The following is a 9,808-nucleotide window of genomic DNA, read 5'->3' on the forward strand; positions in this document are numbered from 1 at the left end:
GACCCTCCCCAACTCCACCCCTTCGGCCTCCTCCCCTTTCCCACCCGCGGGCAGCTCCGGGTCTATAAAGAGAGGCGTCCGAGACGCGCAGGGAGATTTGGACGCTCCGGCCTGGGAGGTGCGTCAGATCCGAGCTCGCCATCCAGTTTCCTTTCCACTAGCCCCCAGTGGGAGATCTGTAAGTAGTAGTTGTCCTTCTGGGGGCAGATTGCAGGGGGGTGGGGGTGTTAAAAGTCCTATAGGGTATTCTATAGGGGCTGGGTTGCACTTAGGGGTCCCTGTTGTCAACCTCGTAAGGACCATGGTGGGGGTAGAGTTGTGATTTGGATGTCTCTCTGCCCTATCATCCTAGATTATCCTAGACTTTCCCCAAACAGCATTTCTCAAGGTTGCCAGTGAGAAGTACTATTTTGGGAGTGCTTATTAACGATATCAATGCCTGGACCCAACTGCATTTCCCAACTCTAGAATCCCCAGAAAAAACGGCCTTAAAAAAGAAAATCAGTCCTGGGTGATTCTTGTTAAGAGGCTAATCCAGGAGATATACTCCCTTGGAAATCTCAGAGGTTCAGTGCAGACAGTCAGGCATCTCACTTTTATTCTAGGCACCAAAAAAACACAGCTCAACTTCACTGAAAAGTCACTTGCTATCACACAGACAGGCAAGGTGAGGCTCCTAGTGGATTTGACGGTATTGCACAGTTGTGTTGATAATGCATTAAATCAGTTAAAAACACATGGGCATAGGCTTAGCAGAAAGGAAAGTGTTTTTATCAGTTCTATCAGGTACTATGTCGAGAACCCCTGGGAGATAAGGCTGGTTGTGATCTAGTTTATTACAGCCCACTTTTTCATCTTCTCCAAATTAAAAAAAAAAAAAATCTCACCCAGGTTGACCCCCCAAGGGCCCCCAGATACCCAGGTGGGCTCCAAAGTCTCCATTTGCTTCCACAATCTGCAGGTGCATTAGGTAAGATTATACCGGAATTTCCCGCAGAGTCACCTGTGTCAATGCCTCTCTAGTGTCCAACCAAATGGGTAAAACGAAAGAAAGTGTGGCTACTGTCTGTTGTAGGTTTTCTTCCAGCACAGGGTCTGGTAGGGATTTTGCCACTTGAGAAAAAGTACCATTCAAACCATGCTTGTCCAGAAGTAAAAGAAAACATTTAGAAACCCAAGGCCGGGAGGGTTTAGTTGCAGTATGAAGAACTGAGAGATTAAATTGTGAACTGTCCGGCATTTGATGAAAAGAAGGCAGGCTGTTAGTAAACTGCTTTGTGTAGTTTTTTGTTTGATTTACTTCACGATACTATTTTAGAATTATTGAGAGAGGCAACTTGACGCTGAACTGAAAGTCATTAGATGGCAGGATGTGAAATAAGATAGGGAATTTTGTTGGAAGGAAATTGATGTTTTCCCATTGAGATAGCTACTGTTGATGGAACACTTAAGTGCCACACGCTGTTGCAACATTTAACTTATCTCATTTAATCTTTGCAACAACTTCACAAGAAAGGCATTATGATGTCTGTTTAGTATACAAGGCAGCTGAGGCTCAGAGAGGTAAAGTGTCACACAGCCATCAAGTGGTAGAACCCATTCCCGGATCTGTTTGAGTCCAAGTTCATACCCTTGACCCCACTATCTTCTTTACCATGGACTCAAACTTGTTGGGGTCAGGTTTCTGGTGGGACTAAATGCTTCCAACAAAGTAAATGTTTATCACCATGTCTTTTGAAGAAAACATAAACTGACTTTTTGCACATTTTAAATAAAAGGCACTGTTTGTCCCCTGGTTGTGGGGGCGGGAAGTGATCTAGTTGAAACCAGTGACCCTACGTGGGCTGCCACCCCTAGAGTCCAGAATGTGAACTAGTTGGGCCTTTTTCGAGAAGCCGCCGGGCTTGCCCTGTAAACACCATGTATTTTTATTATCATGTCCAAAATAGATGTGTTATTCCGTACAAGGTATTTGTTATGGATTTGTTATCATTACTTTTCCGTGGGAGGGCTGAGATTGAGGCAAACATGCCCATTTATGGAAGCGTTTTCCATGAGGCCATCCCCAGCCCCCTCGTCAGTTACCCAGCCTTGCACTACGGCCCGGTTGGTCCCGGCCCTGGGGATTTCTCTACTGTATCCCTCACCCATTGAAGAACTGGTGGAGAAGCCCTAAGGAGAAGAGATTTGGGAGAAAAGTGGGATTCTTTTTCCCTAACCCTCTTATTCAGAAGTTGGATTTTTTTGGGGTGGGGGATGGGAGGGAATTGTCTCCTTTCCACAGGGCTTGAATCGAAACAGGTGGGTTTTAGGATTTAGGCACAAGGTTGTAATTCCAAGAGTAGATATATAGTAGATTTTTCTTGAAAACCAAGTTCAATTTTCAATCCAGTAGAATCATAGAAGGTCATAAACAAATTTAGAAATCATCTCCAGCACCTCCCAAAACCTCACTTTCTCATCTGGGCAATGGGGTAATGAGAATAACTCATGTTTCTTGGGTACTTTTGCCTGGTGAGATGCTAAGCCCTTTGTGGACATTATCTTAAGTCTTCATAACAACCCTTTAGAGTAGATACTGTTATTATAACGGGCTTGATTTTACAAATATGGCATCTGAATAACTTGCTCAAGACAGCTAGTCAGTAAGGAAAACAAGATTCTACAAATCTAGGTCTTTCTAACTCCAGAGTTTAACAGATTACCCTCATGGGAGGATTTGATGAGCTAATGTGTATGAAGGGCTTAGCACAGTGCCTAGGCCCTGGGAAACTTTGGTAGATGGTTATTTATAGCAAACACAACCAGAGTTCAAGATGTTTGCTCAGTATGGCATGGCTCATCTTTGGCAGAACTGGGAAGCCTAAATTATGTGGCCGTTAAAGGAGAAGCTTTTCTTAATGTTTCTTCCCTTTGATCTCATCAACCCCATTTCTATTGGGCTGAAAGTGATGATTAGAATCTTTAATATGTTTAGCTACCATTCCTTTGCTGGATTGGGAATGTTACAAACTCCAATAACATTTGTTTAGGGTTTTGTTTGTTTTTGAGACAGAGTCTTGATCTGTCACCCAGGCTGGAGTGCACTGGTGCGATCTTGGCTCGTTGCAACCTCCACCTACTGTGTTCAAACACTTCTCCGGCCTCAGCCTCCTGAGTAGAGAGTAGCTGGGATTATAGGCGCCCACCACCATGCCTGGCTAATTTTTGTATTTTTAGTAGAGATGGGATTTCACCACACTGGCCAGGCTGGTCTCGAACTGCTGACCTCAAGTGATTCGGCTGGCTTGATCTCCCAAAGTGCTCGGATTATAGGCGTGAGTCACCGTGCCTGGCGTATTTAGGGTCTTGATGGCATACTTTAAGGGATGGCCTTTTTGCTCTCTATGTCTTCTTCCTCCACCCCTCACCTTTCAACATTTAACCCTGGCCACACAATGGAGGAAAGATTGAGTTTAGAAAAAGCCAGGCAAGAATTTGAAAGAAACCTTGCGTGTGATCCAAGGACAGAGGAAGAAGCTGTTCACAGCGGCTGAAAGGGGAGGTTGGACATCTGTGACTTGTATCAGGGTTTCAGGGGCTAGGGAGGAAAAACCGCATCTAAGTTGTGAGGAAAGGGCCATAGAGGCCAGGTGTGGCAGCTCAGACCTGTAATCCCAGCAATTTGGGAGGCTGAGGTGGGGGGATGGCTTGAAGTCAGGAGTTTGAGACCAGACTGGGCAACAAAGCAAGGCACCATCTCTACAAACAAATTTTGAAAATGAGCTGGGCGTAGTGGCATGCATCTGTGGTCCTAGTTATTCAGGAGGCTGAGGTAGGAGGATTGCTTGAGCCCAGGAGTTCAAGGCTGCAGTGGGCCATGATTGCATCACTGCTCTCCAGCCTGGGAAACAGAATGAGACTCTGTCTCAAAAAAAAGATGCAGGGCATAGCACTTTACTGTACCAGGCTGAAAACTACAAGGCCCAGAGAGGGCAAGTGACTTGCCTAGCGTCACCCAGCGAGTTTTAGGCAGAGCTGAGACTTGTAACTCGAAGTCCTAAGGTCTTCCACAGGCTAACGAATAGCTTGTTTGTGCTCAAAGGATGAAGCAGTGAGTTGTTAGGACAGGACTGTGAACAGGGCTGACGCATTCAGATGTGTTAAACATCGCTAATGCCATCTCTGAGTAAATTAGGCTTCAAACAGATCTGGATTCTAATCCTGGCTCCAACTTTTACAAGGGAGGGCCTTGTATTTACCTTTCAGGACCTTGATAGTCTTAGCAGGAAAATGGGAATAATAGATAATGCCACTCTTTCAGCCTTGGACTTTTTGTCTAATTATGTGAATTTACCTGTAGGATAAATTCCCAGACATGCCATTGCTCAGTTAAAGGGCATGCATATCTAAAATTAATAGATACTGCAAATGACCAGCTAAAGACATTGCAGACTGGGCACAGTGGCTCACGCTGTAATCCCAGCACTTTGGGAGGCCGAGGCAGGTGGATCACCTGAGGTCAGGAGTTCGAGACCAGCCTGGCCAACATGGTCTCTGCTAAACCCCATCTCTACTAAAAATACAAAAATTAGCTGGGTGTGGTGGTGTGCACCTGTAATCCCAGCTACTCAGGAGGCTGAGGCATGAGAATCGCTTGAGCCTCGGAGGCAGAGGTTGCAGTGAGCTGAGATCACACCACTGCACTCCAGCCTGGGCAACAGAGTGAGAGTCAGTCTCAAAAAAAAAAAAAAAAGTATTGCAAATTGCAACTTGTTGCAGTCACATATGACAGGAGTCCCCAACCTCTTGGCACCAGAGACTGGTTTTGTGGAAGACAATTTTTTCCAGGGACCTGGGATGGAGTGGGGGTGGGGAGGATGGTTTTGGGATAAAACTGTCCCACCTAAGATCATCAGGCATTGGTTAGATTCTCATAAGGAACACACAACCTAGATCCCTTGTATGTGCAGTTCACAATAGGGTTCACGTTCCTGTGAGAATCTAATGCTGCTTATCTGAAGGAGGCGGAGCTTAGGCAGTGATGCTCACTCACCCACTGCCCAGTCCTGCTATGTGGCCTGGTTCCTGACAGGCCATGGACTGGTACTGCAGCACAAGGGTTGGGGACCCCTGACATTGGAGGCTACACATTTATTTTAATCTGTGGTATGCCAGAATTGTAAAATAAAAACACAGTGGGGCTTTTAGGGCCACAAATAACCAGTTCTTGCTCACTTTCAGAGGCCTCCTTCACAGGGGCTACAGTAACTCTTACCAACCAAGTTTTCTCGGTCGGGAGGAAAAAATAGTGTTACACAGTGAGATAACTTCTTTCTGCAGTTATTTGAAACCATTGGTATTCAGATGATTAGGCAGATGTCACAAGGCAATAAGAAAGTGACAGGTTCACCATTCACTTTTTTTTTTCTGTGAAAGTGAGGTAGGGCTTTCTTGGGAACAAGCCCTTGGGAGGTGGGGGGATGTGAATGGTGAGGGGAGGGTGGAAATGGCAGGGGAGGGTGAAAATGGCAGAGGAGGGTCAGGGGCAAGAAAGGGACTTTCTGCTAAGAATTAATTGGGTATCCATTTACTCTTAGCAGAAAATTAGGATTAGATTCTGGATTCTACTCCTGATTCCAAATTTTACAAGTGGGGGCCTTGCATTTACCTTCCAGGACCTCAGTCATCTTAGCAGGAAAATAGCAACAGCAGGTGATGCCACCTTACAGAGCGCTTATGAGACATAGTCAGATGGTCTATCTAGGCAGCTGTCAGGCCCGATACCTGATGAATACAAGGGGCCCAATAAATACAGTGGCTATTACTAATAATAGATCTAAACTGCCTTTTTGGTACTACTGGGCACCTGCTGAGCAGGTGCATTTAGAGTACCCAGTCCCTCTCCCTGCGACATATTTAATGCCTGGACCAGGCCTCGAACGAGGATTTCCACTGCAGAGGTCCTTCCAGCTGGTGAATTGTGTTGCAGATCAGGTTCAGAGAACTTCCGTTTTGCCTGTGTGGCATTCATTCATTCGTTTATTTGAGAGATGGGATCTCACTGTGTTGCCCAGGCTAGTCTAGAACTCCTAATTCAAGCAATCCTCTTGGCTTGGCCTCCCAAATTGCTTGGATTGCAGATGTGAGCCACTGTGTCCAGCCCTTTATGATGTTTAGAATACAAGCAATTTTTCTTTCTTTCTTTTTTTTTTTGAAATGGAGTCTCACTCTGTCACCCAGGCTAGAGTGCAGTGGCATGATCTCAGCTCACTGCAACCTCCTCCACCTCCCAGGCTCAAGCGATCTTCCCACCTCAGCCTCCCGAGTAGATGGGACTACAGGCATGTGCTGCCATGCCTGGCTAATTTTTGTATTTTCTGTACAGATGGGGTTTCACCATGTTGCGCAGGCTGGTCTCGAACTCCTACGCTCAAGCGTTCTGCCTGCCTTGGCCTCCCAAAGTGTTGGGATTACAGGCGTGAGCCACAGTGCTGAGCCCTGCATGGTATTTAGAATATGTGCAATACTCTCACATCTGGTCTGGGTCACTCTGTATTACTTACCTGATCTCCAAAAACATTTGGGTTTGTGTCTCTGGTCCAAAATCTTCAGCCAATGGCTTGACAGCAAAATCCTGAGGAAAGCTGTTGACCAGGCGAGGTGATATGCAAATCCTGTACTCTCTGGGCTCTGGGATATTTAATTTACTTATTTATTTATTTATTTATTTATTTTGGAGACAGAGTTTTGCTCTTGTTGCCTAGGCTGGAGTGCAGTGTGATCTCAGCTCTCTGCAACCTCCACCTCCTGGGTTAAAGCGATTCTCCTGCATCAGCCTCCCGAGTAGCTGGGATTTCAGGCGCCCACCACCACACCTGGCTAATTTTTATATTTTTAGTCGAGACAGGGTCTCACTGTGTTGGCCAGGCTGGTCTTGAACTCCTGACCTCGGATGATCCTCCTCCCTCGGCCTCCCAAAGTACTGGGATTATAGGCATCAGCCACCACTCCCGGCCTAATTTACTTTTTATTAATGTTGAAGCAGAGAGGGTAAGATCTTTTGCCCCTGAGTTCCTCTGGGAAAAATGAAGCTGACGACAACAAAACCTAAAGCAGCCTGACATTCTCAGTTGGTCCAGTTTCAGCCCTTTGGCCAGGAGTCACAGACGGGTCCCACAGCATGGTAGAGCTAGGTCAGCCTACCATTGATTTCTTTTCCCTAAATGAAAAACACAAGGCCCAGAGAGGGCAAGTGACTCGTCCAGAGTCACCCAACGGGTTTGGGGCAGAGTTGAGACTTGTTACTTGACATCCTAAGGTCTTCCAGAGGCTAATGAATAGCTTGTTTGTGCTCAAAAAATGAAGCAGCCTGGGCACGGTGGCTCACGCTTGTAATCCTAGCACTTTAGGAGGCTGAGGCAGGCAGATCGCTTGAGCTCAGGAGTTTGAGACCAGCCTGGGCCACAAAGTGAGCCCCCCTGTCTCTACAAAAAAATACGAGAATTAGAAAATTAGCTGAGTGTGCTGGTGTGTGCCTGTGATCCCAGCTACTTGGGAGCCTGGGATGGGAGAATGCCTTGAGCCTGGGAGGCAGAGTTTGCAGTGAGATCGCGCCTCTTCACTCTAGCCTGGGCAACAGAGCCAGATCCTGTCTCCAAAAAAAAAAAAAAAAAAAAAAAAAAGCAGTTGTTGGTCAGGACAGGACTGAAAACAGGGCTGACACACTCAGATGTGTCAAACGCCACTAATGCCAAAGGTGACAGAGACATTTGTTTTCATCAAAACATTCGAGAAAGTCGGACGAGGTGGCTCAGGCCTGTCATCCTGGAGCTTTTGGAGGCCAAGGCAGGAGGATCATTTGAGATCAGGAGGTTGCGACCAGCCTGGGCAACATAGCAAGACCCCCATCTTTACAAAAAGTAAAATTAGCCGGGCATAGTGGCCCACACCTGAGGTGGGAGGATCCCTTGAGCCCATGAGTTTGAGCCTGCAGTGGGCTATGACTGCACCACTGCTCTCTACCCTGGGTATATAATGAGACCCTTCCCCCAACCAAAATCATTGAGAGCAGCTCTTGATAAGTGAACTGTACTTTGTGATCAGCAGTTCTGGGTAATAATTTCAGAGATGTCCTTTCAGCCCTTGGAGCTGATGCAGGACCTTAAACATGAGCGATGGTGGAGGAGGGAGGGTTGGGAAGGTGCACCAAGGTAGATGGAGAGTGTCCCTGGGGTTGGGCCAACTGGTGGTCCGTCTCTGGTCCAATGTGTTCACCTTGCCCCCGTCTGACCTTCTGCAGTCGGTACTCCAAGTTGAGTTTGACTCAGTGAGAGCTGCTCTCAGCTTTAACGGCCTTTCCCAAGACAGCCCTTGTTTTTATTCTAAAGCTGTAGTTCTCAACTGGGAGCAGTTTTGCCACCCCAGGGGACATCCAGCAGTGTCTGGAGACACTTTTGATTGTCATGAGTGGAGGAAGGGGTGCCACTGGTATCTTGTGGGCAGAGGCCAGGGGTGCTGCAGAACATCCTGCAATGCACAGAAGAGCCCCCCTCACGACACAGAATGACCCAGCCCGAGAGTCAACAGTGCAGAGGTTGTGGCCAGGTGCGGTGGCTCACGCCTGTAATCCCAGCACTTTGGGAGGCCGAGGTGGGAGGATCAATTGTTTGAGGCCAGGAGTTCAAGACCAGCCTGGCCAACATGGTGAAACCCCATCTCTACTAAAAATATAAAAATTAGCCAGGTGTGGTGGTGCATGCCTGTAGTCCCTGTTACTTGGGAGGCTGAGGCACGAGAATCACTTGAACCCAGGAGGTGGAGGTTGAAGTGGGCTGAGATTATATCGCTACACTCCAGCCTGGGTGACAGAGCAAGACTCTGTCAAAAAACAAAAAAACAAAAAAAACAAAAAAACCGAGTTAACAACTACTATTACTAGTATTAGTATTATTAATTTGTCAGGCTCACTGAATTTTCTCAAGGGCAAATCTGTGGCCAAATGTTGTTTTGGGGACCCAAGGCTCATAGCAGCAAAACAGCTTTCAGGTTTCCAGATCTGCCAGAGACTTAAATGTCCTGATGTGTGTTTTGTGTCTCAATGAGGGAAAGGGAATATGTAGCACCTTCCAAATGGATTTGACCTTGACTGCCCCACTGTTGGAAGAGCTTCTCAACCTCCCCAGCTCCACCCCAGCCCAGATATTTCAGGGAATTAGGGTTCCAAGGAGCATGCTATGGAAAACAGCATTCTAGCGTGAGTCCAAGCTTCTCATCCCCCATCTTGCTGCCTTTTGACCAAAGCAGATTTTGCACGTCGTAACTGTCAGAGACATCAAAGCCAGAGGGAAGCCAGCTTGCTCCAAGCCCTCCTTTTTTGGACAGAGACTGAATCTTTGCACTTGATCTTGTTTGTGTTTTTAAGTCTGAGGTTAGACAGGGTCCCGGGCAATGGAGATGTACGTGTCCTTTTATTTTTCTGCTGTATTTTTTGCTATTTTTTCTGACTTTTAAGGCAACTCATCAACATGGTAATTAGAGCCCACTTAGGGCCGGGCACAGAAGCTCATGCCTGTAATCCCAGCATTTTGGGAGGCCGAGGAGGGAAGATCACTTGAGGTCAGGAGTTTAAGACCAGCCTGGGCAACACGGTGAAACCCCAAAGAATACAGAAAAATAGCTGGACATAGTTGCAGGTGCCTGTAGTCCCAACTATTTGGGAGGCTGAGGTGGGAGGATTACTTGAGCCTGGGAGATGGAAGTTACAGTGAGCTGAGGTCATGCCACTGCACTCCAGCCTGGGAGACAGAGCAAGACCATGTCTCAAAAA

General features: G+C 46.9%; 1 protein-coding gene across 1 annotated transcript in view; it reads left to right on the forward strand.

The window, feature by feature from the left end:
* Positions 1 to 94: 94 nt before the first annotated feature.
* LOC105547538 (myosin-11-like) overlaps positions 95 to 9,808 on the forward strand; it is a gene marked incomplete at its 3' end in the record, with an annotated part of 86,023 nt that continues 76,309 nt past the window's right edge. Inside the window, exon 1 of the mRNA XM_011991191.1 lies at positions 95 to 178. The remainder of the gene's footprint in view (positions 179 to 9,808) is intronic.

This window comes from Mandrillus leucophaeus, unplaced genomic scaffold, assembly GCF_000951045.1.
Source record: "Mandrillus leucophaeus isolate KB7577 unplaced genomic scaffold, Mleu.le_1.0 Scaffold390, whole genome shotgun sequence".
NCBI lineage: Eukaryota > Metazoa > Chordata > Mammalia > Primates > Cercopithecidae > Mandrillus > Mandrillus leucophaeus.